General features: G+C 36.7%; 1 protein-coding gene across 8 annotated transcripts in view; it reads right to left on the bottom strand.

The window, feature by feature from the left end:
• Positions 1 to 25,000, bottom strand: part of fray (frayed) — a 506,360-nt gene that overhangs the window by 82,520 nt on the left and 398,840 nt on the right. The window contains exon 1 of one of the 8 annotated variants that reach the window (XM_068362886.1): positions 24,428 to 25,000. This exon is cut by the window's right edge and continues 235 nt beyond it. The exons of 6 other annotated variants lie outside the window; for them this stretch is intronic. The gene's annotated coding sequence lies outside the window, so the exon portion shown is untranslated. Of the gene's footprint in view, positions 1 to 9,027; positions 9,520 to 24,427 lie in introns of those variants that run through there. One more of the 8 variants, XM_068362885.1, reaches the window with a different exon arrangement.

Below are 25,000 nucleotides of genomic sequence, written 5' to 3'. Positions count from 1 at the left end.
TTAGAGATAATTTCAACATATTTACGTTCTACAATAGTCTATGTTATTTCCAATGAAAGAGTCTATGTTATTTCCAATGACAGAGAGTCTATGTTATTTCCAATGACAGAGAGTCTATGTTATTTCCAATGACAGAGAGTCTATGCTATTTCCAATGACAGAGAGTCTATGTTATTTCTAATGACAGTGAGTCTATATATTTCCAATGACAGGGAGTCTATGTTATTTCCAATGACAGAGTCTATATATTTCCAATGACAGAGAGTCTATGTTATTCCCAATGACAGAGAGTCTATGGAGTCTATGTTATTTCCAATGACAGAGAGTCTATGTCATTTCCAATGACGGAGTGTCTATGTTATTTCCAATGACAGAGAGTCTATGTTATTTCCAATGACAGAGAGTCTGTGTTATTTCCAATGACAGAGAGTCTTTGTTATTTCCAATGACAGAGAGTCTATGTTATTTCCAATGACAGAGAGTTTATGTCATTTCCAATGACAGAGATCTATGTCATTTCCAATGACAGAGATCTATGTCATTTCAATGACAGAGTCTATGTTATTTCCAATGACAGAGAGTCTATGTTATTTCCAGTGACAGAGAGTCTATGTTATTTCCAATGACAGAGTCTATATATTTCCAATGACAGAGAGTCTATGTTATTTCCAGTGACAGAGAGTCTATGTTATTTCCAATGACAGAGTCTATATATTTCCAATGACAGAGAGTCTATGTTATTTCCAATGACAGAGAGTCAATGTTATTTCCAATGACAGAGTCTATATATTTCCAATGACAGAGAGTCTATGTTATTTCCAGTGACAGAGAGTCTATGTTATTTCCAATGACAGAGTCTATATATTTCCAATGACAGAGAGTCTATGTTATTTCCAATGACAGAGAGAACATTACTGATCTGGGTCTGTGTCCCAGAGCTTCGCCTCATTTTCTTTACTTCTCTTTGAAGTGAAATTCTAATTTTGTTTTTCCCAAGACAAACTTCTCACGCAAAGTTAAGGATAATAAGGTTAGTTTCTTTTTATAAGGTATATTGTATCTCTCTCTCTCTCTCTCTCTCTCTCTCTCTCTCTCTCTCTCTCTCTCCACAAAGTTAAAATACCCTTCGACAACTTGATAACTGAATTCTAACTTAAATGACTTGATAACAAGATAGCAGACTTTCTTGCTAATATGACTCAACAGATTTCTAACTAAAGACAACAACATAATTATAACTTAAGATTACTTTTTTAATAGAAGTCAAAGACTATAATATAAAGCATAAATAATTGGTGCAGAACCGTCTATAAATGACTGACTTGGTGGTGTCGAAGATATTAGACCTATTTCCCTATTCGTGACATCCTGTACATAATATCCCTATCTTTTTTTACCTTTATTTATAAAGGAAGCGTATCTATCAATATTTAGTTTTCTCTCCATAAAAATTAACCCCGCCCCCCACCCTTCCAATTTGATAACTAAGTGTAACGTTAATATTCATCCTTTAATTAACTGCAAAAAGCATTAACTGTAACCATTCTGAAAAGGACTTTAAAAAACAAGCTTATTCTGAATTAGAGGCAGTTATAGAAGAGTGAACAGTAATTATTAACTAGTGTACGCTACCCGTCAGGAATGACGGCTATATATTTAGATAAATATGCACACATACGAACACACAGATCCAGCCATTCCCACCCCCTCCCTCCCCCTTTCCTAACCACAGCCCCTCTCACCAGGGTATGACTATTCCTTCTCCCCCTACCCGAGGGATGAGGCGGGAGGCCGAGTAGTTATACGTCTGGCAATGCAGCTAAGTATGACAGGAAAGAAATATATATATATATATATATATATACACACACACACATATATATATATATATATATATATATATATATATATAAGCTACCTAGACACTTTCTCTTTACTGTATAGGGGACAATATGATGCCCAATGCAGAAGGGAAACTCCAGAAAAGTGATTTCGATGGCGTGGTGGCATCACTCAGCATAAAATACCCACTTTTGGAGCATAAAATACCCACTTTTGGTCAGTAATGTACATTTTCTAATTACCCTTCAGTATATTTATAGCTCCCTCCAGTGTGAAGAAGCTCTTGGCAGACAACTGCATTAGACCTACTCTCATAGTACTTGGAAATGAAGCGAGGATGTACCGTATACCATTTACCGTTGCTAAGCTATTTATGCAGCAACGAGCTAAAACGGATTTCTGGTGTTTTGCCTTACTAAACAATAAATACATCGGCGTTTAAGAATAAGCTCGATAAATACCTAAGATGCATCCCAGACCATCCAAGACTGGAAGATGCAAAATACACCGGATGATGCATTAGCAACTCTCTGGTGGATATACGAGGTGCCTCACACTGAGGGACCTGGGGGAACCCAAACAAAAAATAAGGCAATAAGGTAAGGTAAGGTATGTAGGAGATAGGGATAAAGTGAACAATTAAATGTTTCCTCCACTGCTTTGATCCCAGCCGAGATATGGGCGTTATCAGTTTATCGTTCTGACCCATATGATAGGTAAAGCCCTTCTCGATGTCTGCCATATTAACCCATTAATGGGAGAGTAATTGGGAGATGTTCTGGCTGCCATATCTATTGGTAGCCGATAGAGCATGTCGTGCAATTTAAGACTATCTTCGTTATGCTTCGTTTTGTTCAAGAGTCAAGTTAGTTTTTTTGTTCACGTGCCAAGTTAGCTTATATAAGTAATCTGTATTTTTACCTTTTTTTTTTTTTTTTTAAATATTTACTTCCCAGCCATCAGACATGACGCAATACTCTGTTCTTTATTTAAGTGGACGTGTTAAGTAGTTAAAAACGTTATTCCATAGACTCATGCACAGAAGATCAGAGCAATTCCACTTACATGTGTATAGAAATAAATAATTGCGCTATATATATATATATAGATATATATATATATATATATATATATATATATATATATATATATATATATATATATATATACATATATATATACATATATATATATATATATATATATAATATATATATATATATATATAAAAACACACAACAAACGCAACCGATTGGGGTCAACTGCAGCACAAAGGTCTCAAGTCATATTCTCATTTCCATCCCCACTGTGGCCACAGCCGACAGGTGATGATGGGAGACTTTAGCCTGATCGCTCACAGCAAGCCAACAGACTATGGGTAGCCCTGACTAGTACACCTTTGCTATTCATGGGGATACAAATCCTATGTATATTATATATATACCTGTCTTATTGCTTAGAAGTATTTTGTGGTGAGTCAGGGGTAAAATGCATGACAACATCATGACTGAGGTGGGGTGGCCTCTCAACTGTGTTCTCCCAAGTAAAGCGAAGCCTTACCTGTGCTGACAGACAGCTGTGTGTCCCTTCACTAATAAGATATTGCAAGGTTTCACATTGCGTATCAACAATTCGCAGTTCTTGAACCTTCCCGAATTATTATTATTATTATTATTATTATTATTATTATTTGCTAGGCCACAACCTTAGTTGGAAAAGCAGAATGCTAAAAACCAAACGGCTGCAACAGAGAAAATAGCCCTGTGAGTTAAGGGAATAAGGAAACTTCAAGAGAATTAATAATCAAAATAAAATGTCTTGAGAATAGTGACAACATTAAAATAACATATCTTAAGAACAGTAACTCCATTGAAATAAATCTATCATATATATGCTATGAAAAATTTAAAAAAAAACAAGAGGAAGAGAAATAAGATAGAATAGTGTGCCCTATTGAACCCTCAAGCAAGAGAACTCTACCCCAAGACAGTGAAAGACCATGGTACAGAGGCTATGGCACTATCCAAGACCAGCGAACAATGGTTTGGTTTTGGAATGTCCTCCTAGAAGAGCTGCTTACCATAGCTAGATAGTCTCTCCTACCCTTATCAAGAGGAAAGTGGCCACTAAAAAATCACATAGCAATAGTTAACCCCCTTAAGTGAGGAAGAATTGTTTGGTAATCTCAGTGTTGTCAGGTGTATGAGGACATAGAATATATAAGGAATAGGCTCCATTATTCGATGTATGTGTGGACAAAAGGAAAAAAAACCGTAACCAGAGAGAAGGATCCAATTTAGTACTGTCTAGCCAGTCAAAGGACCCAATAACTCTCTAGCAGTAGTATCTGAACGGGTGGCTGGTGCCTAAAAGGGGGCACTAATTAAGTTACTACTTATACTCATGCCAAATAACATTTAATTACATTTTTGTTTGTATCTAATTTGAAAATTACGTTCGTGTTGTATTAAAGGTCAAATTGCAACTCATTTTCAAGGTGCCGTTAAACATTGTTCGACCGAGTCAGAGAAAAAATATTTTTTTTTCTTTCATACGTATCAATAGCCAACTCGCTCACCTTTTTTTTCCTATTACTTAAGGTGGACAGGGTTTTCGTAAGCGTGTAATACAAAGAGTGTTTGCGCGCGCGAGTGCGTGCGTGCGTCTGTGTGTGTGTGTGTGTGCGCGCCCCGCCAGGTTTACGAAAGTGGATTTTCCAGCACACGTGAGAACTGTATCTTGCCGACCTAAAGCAAACTTGGACGAGAATATATTTTAAGAATAAAAAAAAGAAATAAAATAAAAAACAGTAACAAATAACAAGAATTATTCATGAATTCTAAAATCGCAAATAAATGTCGGCTCCATATATTTGACTAATTGTATTTTGATGGTTTATGGTACTACCAGTTGACATTGAAATAATAATAATAATAATAATAATAATAATAATAATAATAATAATAATAATAATAATAATAATAATAATCTTTATTAATATTGATGATTTGCATTACTATCAGATAACACTGAAATCATTAACTAATAATCCTTATTATTATAATTTATTAATATTATTATCAACGTTATCCCCATCACCATATTTAAGGCACAGTAAAATTCTAATCATATCAACAAGTTTCAACCTAATACACGAACTGTAAGTCTATATGAATGAGACAAAACAATGAAAAATGAATAAGAAAAAAGTCCATTCAAATCAATATAACTTATAAGGAGACATTTAATGAATATTTTTTTCAAGCAAAGAACATATTCATCCATGAGTGATTGATTCCCGGTAAACACGAGTGAGAAAGTGAGCGATGCGACTTTTGTGAGGTTCAATACTACACAGTATTCTAGAAGTTTTATTCCAGCTGTGACCAAGTTGTGGAATGATCTTCCTAATCGGGTAGTTGAATCAGTAGAACTTCAAAAGTTCAAAGTTGGAGCAAATGTTTTTATGTTGACCAGGCTGACATGGGTCTTTTATATGACATATCTGTTTTTGACGTTGTTAATAGCTTATATAGGATATATCTGTTTTGACGTTTTTACTGTTTTAGAATAATTCATTGTTAACTTGTTCTCATCATTTATTTATTTCCTTATTTCCTTTCCTCACTGGGCTATTTTTCCCTATTGGAGCCCTTGGGCTTATTGCATCTTGCTTTTCCAACTAGGGATGTAGCTTGGCTAATAATAATAATAATAATAATAATAATAATAATAATAATAATAGATGTGTAGGGAATTAAAGCGACGTGGCTTCTCTATGTGAAGGTTTCTTTACTGCTGGTTGGTCACTGATTCAGCATCTTAATGTTTTTTTTAACAAAAAGTAATATAGATTGGATATTTTTTTATACAAATAAAAAAACTGAGAAATGGTATGAACTGTTTCATGAGATATTTTACGATGATTTCTTCAGATATTATATAAAGAGAAAAACAATTAAAATTCTTTTCTTTCAAAAGAGATATAAGTTAAAAAGAAAAATTATATATATAAATATATATAATATATATTATATATACATTATATATATATATATATATATATATATATATATATATATATATATATATAGGTATATCTATTTAGTTATCAAAGACTTAAGAAATTCAAATACATATCTGTGTATGTTCCACGAACGACAAATCCCTCTAACGCAAGAATAAATAAAAGTATTCATAAGTAAAGTCATCATTGTATTACTTTACGTAAAAGCGATGAGAAACTCTTATCTCGAGAGGACGTTTGATTATTTCCAAATATTCTTTTTTTATCTTTTTATTAAAAAGTTAAATTACATATTCTTTACAATCCCAATATTTACAGTATAATCACATTTAATTGCATTTCTCTATAAACAAATCCATCTAATTTAACAATTTACAATTATTTCCAAATAGATGAACAAACGAGACCAGTAGGACACTGAGAAAAGCAAAGCTAGTCACTTTCAATGACGCAACAAATGTTAAGCAACTCCGCTTGGCTTATCATCAGTAAACAGCAAGGGTTCCATTTGTTTATCTAAGAAAAAATATAAAGGATTTAAATAAAAAAAAACTTATTCGTGGAAAAATGAATAAATCTAAAGGCTGCTGAAGGGGAGGAAAGAGCAGTTGTGTAGTTGAATCAGTAGAACTTCAAAAGTTCAAAGTTGGAGCAAATGTTTTTATGTTGACCAGGCTGACATGAGTCTTTTTATAGTTTATATAGGACATATCTGTTTTGACGCTGTTACTGTTTTTAGAATTATATATTGTTAATTTATTCTCATCATTTATTTATTTCCTTATTTCCTTTATTTTTCCCTGTTGGAGCCCTTGGGCTTATAGCAGCTTGCTTTTCCAATTAGGGTTGTAGCTTGACTAATAATAATAATAATAATAATAATAATAATAATAATAATAATATTATAAAGAACAAGATTTTACCAACCCAATGACTCTTACAAGAGCTGGCCCGATTTCAGTGAATTCCACCGGTAGGATCAATAGTAAAACTCGCTCTATGACGAGGCAAGCAAGAAAAACTCGCACTGGGGCAATAAAAAATGACAACGAGCCAAGAGCATGCAAGCAAAAGCAATTTGAGAGAATTAAGAAAAACCCGACACGAAAAAGTGTCACGCTATGCGGTAGACTATTTGTTTAAAAAAAAAAAAAAAAAAAAAAAAGACCGTAGCCAAAAAGTCCCACGTGAAGGAATCACCGTCATCTCTTGCTGGCAGAGAGAACGTTTCCAAAAACATCACTAAAATAAAAATAAAACAGGAAAATAGTCAGGATAAAAATCGTAAGCAAATACTCATTGGCCAAGGCTTGAACATAAAAACTAACAGAGGGAGTGACGCAATGCCTAATCAAATTCAACAACAATACCCTCCAAGAAATGCTTACGTCATGCGAGTATATTTTCATTGCATGCAGAGGCCGATAGGACGGGCAACCCAATACCCCTACCTTGCCCACGCCCGGACACGAGAGAGAGAGAGAGAGAGAGAGAGATGAGATGGGCTTATCCCTTCAGGAAGTGTTCATTTGGGATTACCAAATGCACCAGTGGAAGGACACATTTACCCAGGAAAGACGCCGACGATGACAAGGAATTCTCACCGATCCTTGTTCAGAGAATCAATCAAAGGTCTCTCTCTCTCTCTCTCTCTCTCTCTCTCTCTCTCTCTCTCTCTCTCTCTCTCTCTCTCACTGCAGTCAAATGTCTGGTAATTACGAAACGATCATTGAGAGAAGAGCAGCCATTTCGGGTGTGTTAGTATTGAGCTCGCTAGACCAAGTCTCAGAGATATGTTGAACTTTCATTGTTCTTGACTATTATTACATTAAATGAATAATGGAAATTGTATATTTCAAGCATCTTCCATGACAATACACTAATAAAATTTCTATATTTCACAGTCGTAATAACAAAAATAAACAATAAACCATTTTTAAACATCATGACTTTGAGAGTCACAATCTTTTAACTTCGTAAAATATGCAAAAACCCAATGTATAAATATGTATCGAAAAATGGTTAACCGGCATCCCACATTCAATTATGGACAATATCAAGGCTTTCTTAATCTAATCAGTTACAACACTTAACTCTCTCTCTCTCTCTCTCATACCCACAAATACATATACAGACACATACTGTAATATATATATATATATATATATATATATATATTATATATATATATATATATATATATATATATATATATATATATATATATATATATATATATATAGATAGATAGATAGATATATACACATATACACACACACACATATATATATACATATATATATATATATATATATATATATATATATATATATATATGTGTGTGTGTGTGTGTGTGTGTATGTGTGTGTGTATTGAATAAATGACTGTCAACATGAGAGTGTAAATTTACTTTGAATCAGGATTGCTATATAAAGTAGTAGCTGCTGACCTCGACTTTAAAATATTAGTAGGATGAATAAGAAACTCACCACAGACACACACACACACACACACACACACACACACACACATATATATATATATATATATATATATATATATATATATGAGAGAGAGAGAGAGAGAGAGAGAGAGAGAGAGAGAGAGAGAGAGAGAGAGAGAGAGAGAGAGAGAGAGAGAGATTAATCTATAACATTTTAACCATATTATTCACCAAATTTAAAGATGGATGTCATGGTCCTGTCGCATCTGTGTTAGTGAGAGTGAAAACAATCTTATTTATATTTAGTGACTAAACTACCTCGCCTGACCGGTCTCTTTTGGGTGGGCGACACTAGCTGAGAACAATCAGTAAACATATAACAATCATTAATTTCACGTTAGATATTTCTTCTTGGAAGAAATTAAGGCGAAATCAAGGAATGGCAGCGAAGAGCATTTATTCAATAATGAGGATACCAACGAGGAAATGAGATCGAACGAATACGTTTTCCTTGACCTTTTGAACTAAATAGATTCAGGGGCGTTTCGTAGGAGCATGTCGTCATGGAAACACTATGAAGAGTATGATGTAGCTTAAAAGAAAGTATTAAAAGCCTAGACGCATGGTAGCAAAATTACAACAGCCTCTGAAATACAATGCTGGGTTCGACTCAAATTTGTGACTCTTTAGTTCCCACCTCTTTTTATGTACATACCTATGTGACAATCACATCCATCACTTGCACTTTCGTAGGGGATTTCACTTCAGTTTGGATTAAAATTCCTCGATCTACAATAGCACACCACGATAATTTTCCTGTGTCACGGGGAGGGTTCAAGTCTCGTAGGCACTAAATCCACACACCCTTAGTCCAGGTTTATATTAACTTCAACAATATTCTGAAACTCTTACACACAATTATGAGACACCATCCATAAATCCCCGAAGGCACCACAACGTTTAAACGTAATCCAAAATTCAAAAGCACATTTTTTTTTTCACGGGGATGCCAAAAGTCGAGGCATTATTCACCAACGTTATTAGATGACTGGCCCACCCCCTCACACTGCGGCTGCAGGGTAGGTGATGTGTGTGTGTGTGTGTGTGTGTGTGTGTCTCTCTCACAGGCAGCCCGCCTTTGCCTTGAACTGTGAAACATGCGAGAGAGCTGTGCTGCTGCTGCTGCTGCTGCTGCTGTGCGAGCTGCGGCTGCTGACTAGCTTTTGTTTTTCCGAACCGACGGACGGACGGACGCACACCTCTTTCCCGTCCTGCGACAGAGCCCGCCCATAATACAGCCTACGTGGAATGGGCAAGCCGCAAGAGGAGCATCCAGAGATCACGGAGGCCAAGAGTAAAATAGTCTCCTTCTTCGTGTACGGGCAGAGACAGGCAGAGTATATTGTTTCCAGACGCTGGGTCCTGTAAAATTAGAATCTTCACCCGCTCTCTTATTACGGGAAACTTGAATTACTTCGCCAGGCCCAAGTTGCTTTTTGAACTGGCCTTTCTAAAGCAAGGTTCGTAAGAGGCTGCAAGACCAACACCGGTCTCACAAACGTTTCTTCGCCAATTTTTTCTCTTCCATAAACAAATAAACAACTAGATATAACATCAAAAGACAAGAGAGAAAAGCATCTCGACTAGTTTTTTTTCCACGGAGGCATCTCATCACATTACGTAGTCCCCATACGGAAGAAGGTGAGAAAGAAAATGAAAAATAAATAGACTATACACGGCGCCACACACGACCGTACTATCATCTTTGGCAGCCCGCCAGACGTCCCCTTAACCTTTCCTAAGTCATTTCTCTTAACCTTCGCGTTCATTATAACTCTGTCGTTCTTAACCGTAACGTTCTTCGCTGGCACAATGGCACAGGATGCAAAATGACGACCAACGTCGAGAAGACAAACGGTTAAGTGACCTACTGTAGGTTATTATTCTTCTTATATGAAGTTCTGCCCATTGGCAAGTGACCTCCAATCTCACGGGAACTGTCATCACCTTTGCATAGTTTCTAGTTGAATCCACGGCACGACGCAACGAGATCTCATCTAGAAGCTTCAACTATCGCTTACAATCTCCTCCAGAAGCCGTTCCTATCTCTTCCAATCCCATCTAGAAGCCTTAACTATCTCTTTATAATCACATCTAGAAGCCTTAACTATATCTTTCCAATATCACTTAGAAGGCTTAACTATTTCCTTATAATCTCATCTAGAAGCCTTAAATATCTCTTTATAATCTCATCTAGAAGCTTCAACTATCGCTTACAATCTCCTCCAGAAGCCGTTCCTATCTCTTCCAATCTCATCTAGAAGCCTTAACTATTTCCTTATAATCTCATCTAGAAGCCTTAACTATCTCTTTACAATCCCATCTAGAAGCCTTAACTATCTCTTTATAATCCCATCTAGAAGCCTTAACTATCTCTTTATAATCTCATCTAGAAGCCTTAACTATCTCTTTATAATCTCATCTAGAGGCCTTAACTATCTCTTTACAATATCACTTAGAAACCTTAACTATCTCTTTATAATCTCATCTAGAAGCCTTGACTATCTCTTTATAATCTCATCTAGAAACCTTGACTATCTCTTTATAATCTCATCTAGAAGCCTTAACTATCTCTTTATAATCTCATCTAGAAGCCTTAACTATCTTTATAATCTCATCTAGAAACCTTAACTATCTCTTTATAATCTTATCTAGAAGCCTTAACTATCTCTTTATAATCTCATCTAGAAAGCTCAGCTATCTCTTTACAATATCACTAAGAAACCTTAACTATCTCTATATAATCTCATCTAGAAACCTTAACTATCTCTTTATAATCTCATCTAGAAGACTTAACTATCTCTTTTTAATCTCATCTAGAAGCCTTAACTATCTCTTTAAAATATCACTTAGAAGCCTTAACTATCTCTTTACAATATCACTTAGAAAATTTAACTATCTATTCCAATCTCATCTAGAAGCCTTAACTATTTCCTTATGATCTCATCTAGAAGCCTTAACTATCTCTTTATAATCTCATCTAGAAGCCTTAACTATCTCTTTATAATCTCATCTAGAAGCCTTAAAATCTCATCTAGAAGTCTTTAACTCTCTTCCAATCTCCTCTAGAAGTTTTAACTATCGCTTCTAATTTCTTCTAGAAGTCTTAAATATCTTTTCCAATGTCTTTTAGAAGCCTAAACTGTCTCATAGGTAGAAGGTTGCCCAGGACACCAGCCACCCGTTGGGATACTACCGCTAGACTAGAGAATTATTGGGTCCTTTGACTGGACAGACAGTACTACATTGGATCCATACCTCTGGTTACGGCTCATTTTTCCTCTGTCTATTCGTACCCCAAATAATCTGGCCTGTTCTTTCCACATTCTCATCTGTCCTTATACACCTGACAACACTGGTATTACCATAAAATTCTTCTTTGCTCAAGAGGTTAACTGCTGCACTTTAATTGTTTAGTGGCTACTCTCCTCTTGGTACGAGTAGAAGAGACTCTTTAGCTATGGAAAGCAGCTCTTCTAGGAGAAAGACACTCAAAAATCAAACCTTGTTCTCTAGTCTTGGGTACAGTCATAGCCTCAGTAACATCGTCTTCTACCGTCTTGGGGTACAGTTCGCTTGCTTGAGGGCACATTCAAGCACCTTATTCTATCGTATTACTTTTCCTCTTGCTTTTTTGAAGTTTTTATAGTTTATATATGAAAGATTTATCTTAATGTTGTTACTGTACTTAAAATATTTTATTGGAGCTCTCCTTACTTCCTTTCCTCACTCGGTACTACGGTTGTAGCTTAGCAAATTATAATAATAATAACAACAGCATCAATAATAATAGTAATAATAATAATAATAATAATAATAATAATAATAATAATAATAATAACAGCAAAAATAACAATAATAATAAAAATAATAATAACAATAATAATAATAATAATAATAATAATAATAATAATAAAAGCCTTAACTATCTCTTCCAATCTCATCTACGACCCTTGATTATGATTTTGAAATTCTATCTTGATGACTTAGCTAATCTAGATGCCTTAACATTCTCTCACGAGCTTCGTTAAAGAGGCCTAAGCTATCACTTGCAATCTTAGGTACAGTAAAAGCCTCACATACTTCATGCAATCTCCTTTCGAGGCCTCAACAATCTCTTGCAACATCGTTAAATAGTTTTCACGATATCTTGCAATTCTAAATAAAAGTCATATAACATTCCTGTCAGTTCATCGAAACACATCGACGCTTCCTTGCAATATCATTGAGGAACATTAAAGACTCTGGTGATCATAATAAAAATGACTCAACGAGCTTTTGGTGAACATGTTAACGTTCTGATGATCTCTCGTATTCTCATCAAGAAACCTTTGTGATATATTCTAGAAACCTCAACGATCCCTCGCAATAGCATCTAGGAACCTCCGTCTTGCTATTTTTTATAGAAAAAAAAAAAAACTGAAAAATATCTCATCTTGGTCGGCGAACATGTAAACGTTCTGACGATCTCTCGTATACTCATCAAGAAACCCTTGTTATATATTCTAGAAACCTCAACGATCCTTCGCAATAGCATCTAGGAACCTCCGTCTTGCTATCTTTTCTAGAAAAAAAAAATTCAGAAAAATATCTCATCTTGGTCGGCGAACATGTAAACGTTCTGATGATCTCTCGTATTCACATGAAGAAAACTTTGTTATATATTCTAGAAACCTCAAATATCCCTCGCAATAGCATCTAGGAACCTCCGTCTTGCTATTTTTACTAGAGAGAGGAAAAAAAAAATTCTGAAAAATATCTCATCTTGGTCGGCGAACATGTAAACGTTTCGATGATCTCGTATTCTCATCAAGAAATATTTGTAATACATTCTAGAAACCTCAACGATCCCTCGCAATAGCATCTAGGCCGTCTTGCTATCTTTACTAGAAAAAAAAAATTCTGAAAAATATCTCATCCTGGTCCGCGTTGACTTTTAATGCCATATCATGATTTTAAGAAATCGACCATTTACGCGAAACAATTCGGAAGATATTTCGGCGGTATTTTCCTAAGAGGAGGAAGAGGAGTAGGAGGAGGAAGATGAGAAGACCCGCGTCTATCCGACGCAAGGGATAATAGTCCCTTTTCTACGAGACCTTTTGGTTTAAATTCCTTCTGCTTTTTCCATGACGTCATATTCCCGTAGTCACCCGAGTCCCTTTGACTCATTCTCGCTCTCTGCAATCTTCTCATCAACTTCACCATCGCAAGTGCAGGGTTGCAATAAAGCGGCAGGTAGAGGGTACGAAAGGTAGCACTGGGGCAAAAATGCAAATTGGAGAACCCAAGTTGAATAAGCGAAGATGTTTGGCAACTCTCTCTCTCAAACATCCCACTTTTAAGAGAACTCTTACAACTTCCCCGTCACGTATTGCTAACGTAGGATGAACCGAATACTAAAGTACAAGTGAAATGTGGTTGTAACTAGAGAGAGAGAGAGAGAGAGAGAGAGAGAGAGCTATTCTGACATCTATGTAAGCGGTCAATGACGACGAAGCCAAATCGAAAAAACAACTGAGATTTTAACATTTAAGACGAGAGAGAGAGAGAGAGAGAGAGAGAGAGAGAGAGAGAGAGAGAGAGAGAGAGAGAGAGAGAGAGAGAGAGAGAGAACTATTCTGACATCTATGTAAGCGGTCAATGGTGACAAAGTCAAATCGATAAAACAACTGAGATTTTAACATTTAAGACGAGAGAGAGAGAGAGAGAGAGAGAGAGAGAGAGAGAGAGAGAGAGAGAGAGAGAGAGAGAGAGAGAGAGAGAGAGAGACTATTCTGATATCTATGTAAGCGGTCAATGACGACGAAGCCTAATCGACAAAGCAACTGAGATTTTAACATTTAAGACGAGAGAGAGAGAGAGAGAAGAGAGAGAGAGAGAGGAGGAGAGAGAGAGAGAGAGAGAGATTAGTTTGCTTACTTGTCTAGTTACCTACACATTCATACACACGCACACAATCTACATACACAAATCTAGTAGCACAAATATTCAAATCATTTGGCACTATTCTTTAAATATGACGTGAGATTTAAATGATTGTCATGCAGAGAACATCCTTTGCCACAAGGCAAAGACCTATGAAAGTTCACCTCTTAATTGGAGAGGTAGCATGATAACCGTTACAGCAAACATATTGTAATTCTCATTGCTTGACGGTGATGCAAATTCAGAGGATATTTATAATTATCTACTAAATTCAGTTGTTCCTATAGTCCATTTCTTTTATCGAGGCAGATTTGCACCGACTCGCAGCGGTGCCCTTCTAGCTCGGAAAATTTTCCTGATCGCTGATAGGTTAGAATTATCTCGTCCAACCAATCAGCGACCAGGAAACTTTTCCGAGCTAAAAGGGCACCGCTGCGAATTGGTGCAAATCTGCATTGCTAAAAGAAATTGACTATAGTAATCATACTCTTTATTTTCTGATGAAAATTGGACTCAAAGTTTCCTTCGAGATGAGATTCTTTTCTTCTTCCCCTGCTCAATATGTTCTATATTTTCTATCTCTATCTACCTTCCCTACTTGAAATGTCTAGGTAGTAGGTTGGCCAGGGCACCAGCCACCCGTTGAGATACTACCGATAGAGAGTTAGGGGGTCCTTTGACTGGCCAGACAGTACTACATTGGATCCTTCTCTCAGGTACAAAATAACTGAGATTTTATCATTAAAGACGCCAAAGAACAGAGAGAGAGAGAGAGAGAGAGAGAGAGAGAGAGAGAGAGAGAGACTTACCCATGCGTTATTAGTGTAACTTTCACAATTCCTGACTTGAGATGGTCTGGACTCGTTAAGAATTAATAGGTAAATGTCTACAATATCTGACTAACTGCTAATTCTAATTGGACACTGTTCTTAAAAGGTAAAGTAAGAGGCGAAAGAGTCGAACGTCGTAGAGAAAAAGTGAAATTCATGATCAAATTTATTTGTTTGCTTAAAACAATTAAAGAAAAATTATCTATTCGTATGAATTCTTACCGAATAAAAGGACTGATGTTCTTTTTGTAGGGAGTATTTGTTTTAATTTAATGTAACTTAGCCTCCGCAAAATATAATTACTAAAATTATAATTATAAAACACAGGTAATTGGTTTAAAAGTTGAATATATAGATTACTAATCTAATAACCCCTATGTAAATCATAGATGTAAAGCGAACCATAGATTCCAACCTCTTCTAACTTCTAGGAGAAGGATACTCCAAAATCACACCATTGTTCTCTAGTCTTGGGTAGTGCCATAGCCTCTGTACCATGGTATTCCACTGTCTTGGGTTAGAGTTCTCTTGCTTGTACACACGGGCACACTCTTCTATCTAGTTTCTCTTCCTCTTGTTTTGTTAAAGTTTTTATAGTTTATATAGGAAATATTTATTTTGATGTTACTTTTCTTAAAATATTTTATTTTTCCTTATTTCCTTTCCGCACTGGGCTATTTTCCCTGTTGGGGTCCCTGGGCTTATAACATCCTGCTTTTTCAACTAGGGTTGTAGCTTAGCAATTAATAATAATAATAACATATTTGGAGGGCTTCTCCCCATCTGGGCCTCAGTTTCGGGCTATATAGCCCATATTTATAAATCCAATCCAAATATATGAATTCGTCAGTCCACTGTACTTACAGGATTAGAAATGAAACCATAAGAGAGACTTAATCACTCGAGTGCCATATGTGGATGAGATCATGGTGAGGGGTAGATGTTGATGGTTTGGGCATACTCTTCGCACTCCCCGAGAGAGATTAGTCCAGCATACTACTAACTGGGCTCCACAAGGCACTAGAAGAGTTGGAAGACCTAGGCCTACATGGCTGAGGCCTATGAAACGTGTAGTAGATGATGAATGGAGAAGTATTGAATTGAAAGCTCAAGATAGAAACGCCTGGCGAAATCTAATCGAGGCCTTTTGTGTCAATAGGCGTAGGAGGAGATGATAATGATGATGATGATGATCGTAACAATATTGCACAGGTATTCAACTTTAACTTAAAGAGTTGCCGCTCCCAGCACGAGGTCACCCTCTTTAACCATCAGCCTCTACAGCTTTCTGGGTACTGAAAATTGACATGGAAGGGGGCTGATGTAACTAGCAATTGGCATGGTATGGTCTGACGTGATTGGCACCTGACACTGAAGGTTCTGATGTAACAGACGACTGACAAGAAAGGGTCTCCTTAGCCTGGCAATTAACATGGAAGGGTGTCATGGATAGATGAAATAAATTTAGAGGAATATGTATGAACATAAAACTAATACTTTTATATGAGATGAAATACTGATAGTGCTTGGTCAAAGATTACGTCACTTTGGAAATCCTTTTCTTTATGGAAGTGTCTCTGCTGGCGCAACATCGAGTCTAGATTGTACAGTTGGCTCCAAGAGTTCCGGTACACAATACCACAGACTACCTACGGTAATGTGTATCGAAATTCTTGGAGGCAACTGTACATACCAGAAGACCAAAGTAGGTGCTTTTAAGGAAACCAATCAGATTACAAGATATCAAAAACCTTCTGATATGTCAATGTCGATTAGCTCCGCCCACACGCGTGTATTTAAGCAAAGAGGAACGAGATATGAGTGAGATAGGACGCATTAAGAAAACCAGAGATGAGACAGTATTACATTTATGACGGAAGTGTCTCCTTTCAGTTCAGACACCAGATTTTGTCATATTAGTGACGAGGATAGGCAGCAATCTCTTTTGCAACGTTAAAATTGCCATGTGAGCAACATTTTAGAAACTGAGGACAATTCACCAACTCTCCACTAAAGTATTTTATTACTCTATTGTCCAGCTCGTTCCCACATCTAAAAATATCTTGAAATAATTCTAATCATTTAAATAATAATGGAGAAGCAACCCTGATTTACTTTGTAAATAAACGTGCAGTGTTTTCTGTGTGTTTCTTTTCATATTCACATGCCATATCTCAATTGCTGTGGTCATATTCTTTTTATTTAGATTAAAAGGACCTAAAACGATTCCGAGATCGTAACAAATGGCCTGTTGTGGTTGGCAACTTACATGGGAGGCCTCATTCGACTGGCAATCAATATGGAAGGGATATTAAGTGACTGGCAATCAATATGGAAGGGATATTAAGTGACTGGCAATCAATATGGAAGGATATTAAGTGACTGGCAATCAATATGGAAGGGATATCAAGTGACTGGCGATCAATATGGAAAGGGGGAAGGTACAAATGGAAACCGAAATGAAAGGGTATGGTATGTTTGGTAACTTAAATATACTCTACTTGAGGAAGATCACCAACCTGCAAATCCACTCAGAACTCTACTAACACTTTGGCTTCTCACCAAAGTAAATCATATGCAAAAGGTTTAAAGGCCCCTCATGAATGGCAGAGGCAAGGCCTTATCAAGCAGGAGAATGCCTTAGAGACTGACCATATATTAATATGATCAGCGCCCAAGTTCCCTATCCACCCAAGGTAGGACTAAGGAGGACTAGGCAATGGCTGCTGATGACTCAACAGATAGAACTATAGGCTCCCCAAACCACCTATCCTTAGCTCACAAGGATGGTGAGGTTGCAACACCCAAAGAAATTAACGAGTTTGAGCGGGACTCGAACCCCAGTCTGGCGTTCACCAGTCAGGGACGTTATCACATCGGCCACTACAACCCAAAGGAGACAATAAAGTGACCTTGTGAATGCAGTGGAAGAGATGGGGGCCAGTGAATACTAGGTAGATTTCTTTCGAAAAAAAGAGTATATGATAACGCTAGAGGCTACAACCTCTCTTTATGGAAGACCTTGTACAAGAAAGTAAAAGAAAGTAACTATGATACAACAGACAACTGACACGGAGGGGTGTGATTCGGCTGGTAACAGACATGGGAGGATGTGATACGACCGGTAACTGACATGAAAGGTGTTATTTGACTGGTAACTGACATGGAAGGTGTTATTCGACTGGCAACTGACATGGAAGGTGTTATTCGACTGGTAACTGACATGGAACGTGTTATTCGACTGGTAACTGACATGGAAGGTGTTATTTGACTGGTAACCGACATGGAAGGTAATATTTGGCTGATAACTGACATGGAAGGTGTTATTCGAATGGTAACTGGAATGGAAGGCGTTATTCGAATGGTAACTGGAATGGAAGGCGTTATTTGACTGATAACTGACATGGAAGGTGTTATTCGAATGGTAACTGGAATGGAAGGCGTTATTCGAATGGTAACTGGAATGGAAGGCGTTATTTGACTGATAACTGACATGGAAGGTGTTATTCCACTGGTAACTAACATGGAAAGTGTTATTCGACTGGTAATTAACAGACATGGAAGGTGTTATTCGACTGGTAACCGACATGGAAGGTAATATTTGGCTGATAACTGACATGGAAGGTGTTATTCGAATGGTAACTGGAATGGAAGGCGTTATTCGAATGGTAACTGGAATGGAAGGCGTTATTTGACTGATAACTGACATGGAAGGTGTTATTCGAATGGTAACTGGAATGGAAGGCGTTATTCGAATGGTAACTGGAATGGAAGGCGTTATTTGACTGATAACTGACATGGAAGGTGTTATTCCACTGGTAACTAACATGGAAAGTGTTATTCGACTGGTAATTAACAGACATGGAAGGTGTTATTCGACTGGTAACCGACATGGAAGGTAATATTTGGCTGATAACTGACATGGAAGGTGTTATTCGAATGGTAACTGGAATGGAAGGCGTTATTCGAATGGTAACTGGAATGGAAGGCGTTATTTGACTGATAACTGACATGGAAGGTGTTATTCCACTGGTAACTGACATGGAAAGTGTTATTCGACTGGTAATTAACAGACATGGAAGGTGTTATTAGACTGGTAACTAACACGGAAGGTGTTATGTGACTAGTAACTGACATGGAAGGGTGTGATGCATTTGGCATGGAAGGGTCCGATTCAACCAGCAACTGGCATGGAAGGGTCAGATTCAACCAGCAACTGGCATGGAAGGGTCCGATTCAACCAGCAACTGGCATGGAAGGGTACGATTCAACCAGCAATTGGATATGGCCGGTCAGATGTGACCAACAACTGGCATGACGGAGTCTGGATCAAAACAGCTCATGTTATGAAGGAACTTGAAGTGCTTATTTAATGATATGAAAAGATCCAAAGATACCCAATAATTAGTGTGGAGATGTCTGGGGAGACCAGCTATTAGCAGCGATGGGTCCAGGGAAACCAGCTATTAGCAGCGATGGGTCCACGGAGACCAGAACCTAAGGAGAGGTCCAAAGAGATCAGCACAAGTGATGGAGACGTTTAGGCAGCCCAGAAACTATACTAATTTTTTTTAATGAGGCACATTTGCACAGACTCGCAGCGGTGCCCTTTTAGCTCGGAAAAGTTTCCTGCTATATGATTGGTTAGAATTATCTTCTCCAACCAATCAGCGATCAGGAAACCTTTCAGAGCGAAAAGGGCACCCCAGCGAGTCGGTGCAAAGCTGCCTCACTAAAAAGAATTGACTATAGGATGACTGCTGTGCTCTTTTAGCTCGGAAAAGTTTCCTACTATATGATTGGTTAGAATTATCTTCTCCAACCAATCAGCGATCAGGAAACTTTTCCGAGCGAAAAGGGCACCCCAGCGAGTCGGTGCAAATCTGCCTCACTAAAAAGAATTGACTATAGGATGATTGACTGATTTGAAGTCTTCTGGCATCTTGACATCTAAGGTCACGACTGAAGGCACTAGAAACTGGGATGCAGAGATCTGCAACTGATTAGGAAAGGTCTGGAGACCAGAAACGGACCCAACAGTAATTGACATGGGGACGGGGAAGGGATTGGGTCTGGTACGAACGGAAACTGCCGTGGAAGGGTCACGAGATGCCGGCATATATAATTTGAATGTCACGAAAAGACCAGTCATTGGAAAATGGGGATTTCTGTGGATGAGTAACGGTTACATTGAAGCCCAATAATCAGAGAGAGAGAGAGAGAGAGAGAGAGAGAGAGAGAGAATGTTTCCGTTGAGGAACAAATCATCTTGTCTAATTTGCTCCAAATTTTCGGAATAGAAAACTTTCTATTATAAATTATGTTATGAGAGAGAGAGAGAGAGAGAGAGAGAGAGAGAGAGAGAGAATGTTTCCGTTGAGGAACAAATAATTTTGTCTAATTTACTCAAAATTTTAGGAAGTGAAAACTTTTATTAGAAATTATGTTAAGAGAGAGAGAGAGAGAGAGAGAGAGAGAGAGAGAGAGAGAGCTTTTAATATGATTCATCAGTAAATTTATCAACTTCGACATACAAAGAAGCTCACTATAGTCAATTCTTTTTAGTCAGGCAGATTTGCACCCACATTTGGGGTGCCATCTTAGCTCGGACAAGTTTCCTGATCGCTGATTGGTTGGACAAGATAATTCTAACTAATCAGCGATCGGGAAACTTATCCGAGCTGAAAGGGCACCGCTGCGAGTCGGTGCAAATGCGCCTAATCGAAAAAAAAAAAAAAAAGAGTTTAAGCTTTAATTTAGACTAATGGTTCTCAAATCTCCCAACTTCGGCAATAATGGAAGTTCAATGGGAACAGTCGTGCTCTATCATCTGATATTGAGAGGTGCTTACAATCAACAGACGCTTTTACAAACAATAAAATGGTTTACGGTTTGACCAAGGACATACTAATAATTATTGATATTCTTTCTCTCTCTCATTTTGGCTCTTATAATCTTCCTTCTCTTTCTCATTCATAAAACCTGATGAAGATTCCATTAAGGTCATCGTGTGTGTGTATATATATATATATATATATATGTGTGTGTGTGTGTGTGTATATATACATATATATGTATATATATATATACATATATATATACACACACACACACACATATATATATATATATATATACCAAACTAGTTTACATTCTCCGGTAACAGTAGTTATTTTAAGTAATTAAATCATTTTAAATAGTAATATGAGAGAGAGAGAGAGAGAGAGAGAGAGAGAGAGAGCTGTTATTACCTCATCAGCATAATCAAGAAGGGCTTTTGAAATATTGCATATTTTTCACCGAAATACGGTTAGGTCATCACAGCTAGAAGCTAAAAATAGTCATTAAATGAAGTTTATTACTTCTGGAACAGAAAGCAACAATAGCAGCGTCCTGAGTTTTCAATATATGAAATTGAGTGATTTCCAAACAGTTTGAAGGTACGTCTTTTCCTGTCCGTTCCTACAGATTATAAATATCAATAATAGCAATATTATAAATACGTATATAAATATATATTTCGGGAACAACCCATATACTTAATAAAGGAGCTTCAACAGACCAGAATATCCATCTGAGTAAACGACAAAAGTACACACTAATAAAGAAAAATGAAAAATGAAATAAAGAAAACTATAGTCAATTTATTTTAGCGAGGCAGATTTGCACGGACTCGGATGAGTTTCCTGATCGCTGATTGGTCAGAATTATCTTGTCCAACCAATCAGCGATCAGGAACCATTTCAAAGCTAAAAGGGCACTGCTGTTAGTCGGTGCAAATCTGCCTCGCTAAAAAAAAATTGACTATAGGTATCATCTGCTTTGTATACACCCAGGTATATTTGAAAACGACTGAAACGAAATCATTCTCTTTCTGTAATCTAGTACATTTCCACGCAAACTCCTTTCTTACACTTCTCTTAAAACATGCAGCACAAATACCAACTTTTGCTTAACCTATTTCATCCATTGTAATCAACCGGCTTACTGTAAGTCATACAGAACGGAATAAACCATATCGATTTCGGAGAAGAATTCCATCTGTCTTGGAAGACCAAGAGGACACGGTCCAATTTGTCTCCCGTCGACTTCCTTTCCCAAGTTGTCCGCTAGAGTTCACGTCCTTCCATTGACAGAATGGGTGTGGGTGTGTGTGTAACCATGTTCTTGCTCTTTCACTAGAAGCACGATTCTCCGCTCTCTCTCTCTCTCTCTCTCTCTCTCTCTCTCTGCGCAACGTTGTTGTCTTTATCATGATAATTTGCAGCCAGTCTACCGACGAAACCCATAAACTCTCTCTCTCTCTCTCTCTCTCTCTCTCTCTCTCTCTCTCGAGCGTCGAGGCTATGTACTGTTTAACATACCTGACTGTTAAAAATAAGTAATTAATATTACAAATACAAAAAGAGACAATGGGGATTTCTCAAGGTGTAAACCGCAGACCTCAATTTACCTTACACGTGTATGGAACCAAACCTCGTTCGTTCACTGTTCAATTCGTTCGTTCACTGTTCAATTCTTTTGTTTACTGTTCAATTCGTTTGTTCACTGTTCAATTCTTTCGTTCACTGTTCAATTCTTTCGTTCACTTCCATTAGTTTGTTCACTGTTCAATTCGTTCGTGCACTGTTCAATTCGTTCGTTCAATGTTCAACTCGTTCCTAAAGCGTCACCAGGGATTACAAGTTCATGGCTACTTCCTTATATTACCAGATTATTATTTCTCGAACTACTATCAAGTTCGTCTAGTCGATCCCATTTTTAGATTAACAAATATATATTCCTCGAATTGCTAGATTTTTTTTCTAGTTAATCCTTTTGATCCAAGTTTCATAAATCATAAATTAAGAATAAACTCAAAAGGTTACAGTAGAGATTTTTCGTTATCAGATTATTATTTTTTTTACATATATTGTTATACAGTAGATAATCGTGAGAAACAAAAAGTTTTGTCTATGTGATACATACACACATTTCAAATAAATAAATATATATATATATATATATATATATATATATATATATATATATATATACATATATATATATATATATATGTGTGTGTGTGTGTGTGTGTGTACATATATAGCCTATATACATATACATACATGAGTGCGTACACAATAAAGTAATATAGTGAAAATTAAGAAATTCTAATCCAATAATAAAAAAAGCTATTAAAACTATAAAGAAAATCTTTTTCAAACTCTCGTTACTACGGAAATTGTTATCAGACACGCAACGAAGTTATACATAAACGGTGAAAATTAATTAAAGAAGTAAAAGAAAATATGCACAATCAATAGCCAACTCGTACTATGGCGACTTGACGAGGAGAGAGAGAGAGAGAGAGAGAGAGAGAGAGAGAGAGATCAAAGTCAAAGTCAAGTCAAAAACCTTTATTCCATTATAAAATGGTTATTCTGTTGAAAGAGAGAGAGAGAGAGAGAGAATCAAAGTCAAAGTCAAGTCAAAAACCTTTATTCCATTATAAAATGGTTATTCAGAGAGAGAGAGAGAGAGAGAGAGAGAGAGAGAGAGAGAGAGAGAGATCAAAGTCAAAGTCAAGTCAAAAACCTTTATTCCATTATAAAATGGTTATTCTGTTCAAAGAGAGAGAGAGAGAATCAAAGTCAAAGTCAAGTCAAAAACCTTTATTCCATTATAAAATGGTTATTCTGTTGAAAGAGAGAGAGAGAGAGAGAGAGAGAGAGAGAGAGAGAGAGAGTGTGTGTTGATAAAAAGACCAGCTTAATAACAATAAATAACGATCTAAAGCTAACGAATGAAATAATATATTTGGTTTTTTATCCTAAAGTAAATTTTCCCGACGACCCACTGCAAGTGACTACCAGCTATATATTTGGCTTATTTGAATACAGGCAAAATGCGATTTGACGAAACGCGTGAAAGCGAGTCTGCCACGCCCAGGAAATTGACCCCGGACAGTGGAGTATCATGACCATTTGACCATGAGGTCAATACATATGCAGTATAGGCATATACATATAAATGTTTTGTCTTAAGACAAAATATATAGGCTAATTCTGCACCCTACTTTTTAGATAACCAATATATAAATTGAATTTGGTAAAAAAAACTATTGTCAAAATCTGTTTCTATCTTTAAAATTTTAGATCTAAATTAAATAAATAAATAATAATAATAATAATAATAAACTGAAATTAATTTTCATCTATATTTAGATATATCACCTGAGCAGAGAGAGAGAGAGAGAGAGAGAGAGAGAGAGAGAGAGAGAGAGAGAGAGAGAGAGAGAGAGAGATCTTTACTTACCAACTGTTCGGGAGAAGTAAATTCCGCTCGCTGATCTATTTGGTAGGCGGTAAGTAATAGGAGGCAGCGATTCTTATTTCCTAATATTCGAGAAGGATTTCAAGAATATATTTCCAAATAAAACTAATATATGCAGATATTCAAGTTCATGAAGAAAATTAAGCCGGTGACTTAGGAATTTCTTTTCCTATTTAGCCAAACGCGAGTTTCAACTGGATCGATGAGTATGTGACGCAGGATGCGTCAACTGATGAATTATCGAAGAAACGTGTTCGGTAGGTCTCAGTTCGCTCTATAGAACAAACAAAATATCACAAACGTCTTTTGTCTCCTGTAACCAACGGTAACAATCTGTAACCAACGACTTTCTGACTTAGTGTCAAGTGGTCCTTAAAAGAGAAGCTATGAGAAAGGCTCTTCGGACGAAGCAGCTGTTCACCCACACCAGAATAAAACGCACTACCTACTCGTTTTCACGTCCTCCTCAAACGAAATAGATCTTGACATGGGGTCTGTGGGAGTTTTTTAACACTTGGTCAAAAGCACATAAGATACCATTCAAGCACAGTCTCA

Source organism: Palaemon carinicauda, chromosome 39 (assembly GCF_036898095.1).
Source record: "Palaemon carinicauda isolate YSFRI2023 chromosome 39, ASM3689809v2, whole genome shotgun sequence".
Taxonomy (NCBI): Eukaryota; Metazoa; Arthropoda; class Malacostraca; order Decapoda; family Palaemonidae; genus Palaemon; species Palaemon carinicauda.
Note: the sequence above shows the minus strand (reverse complement) of the source record. Positions and strands in the feature narration are given on the sequence as shown.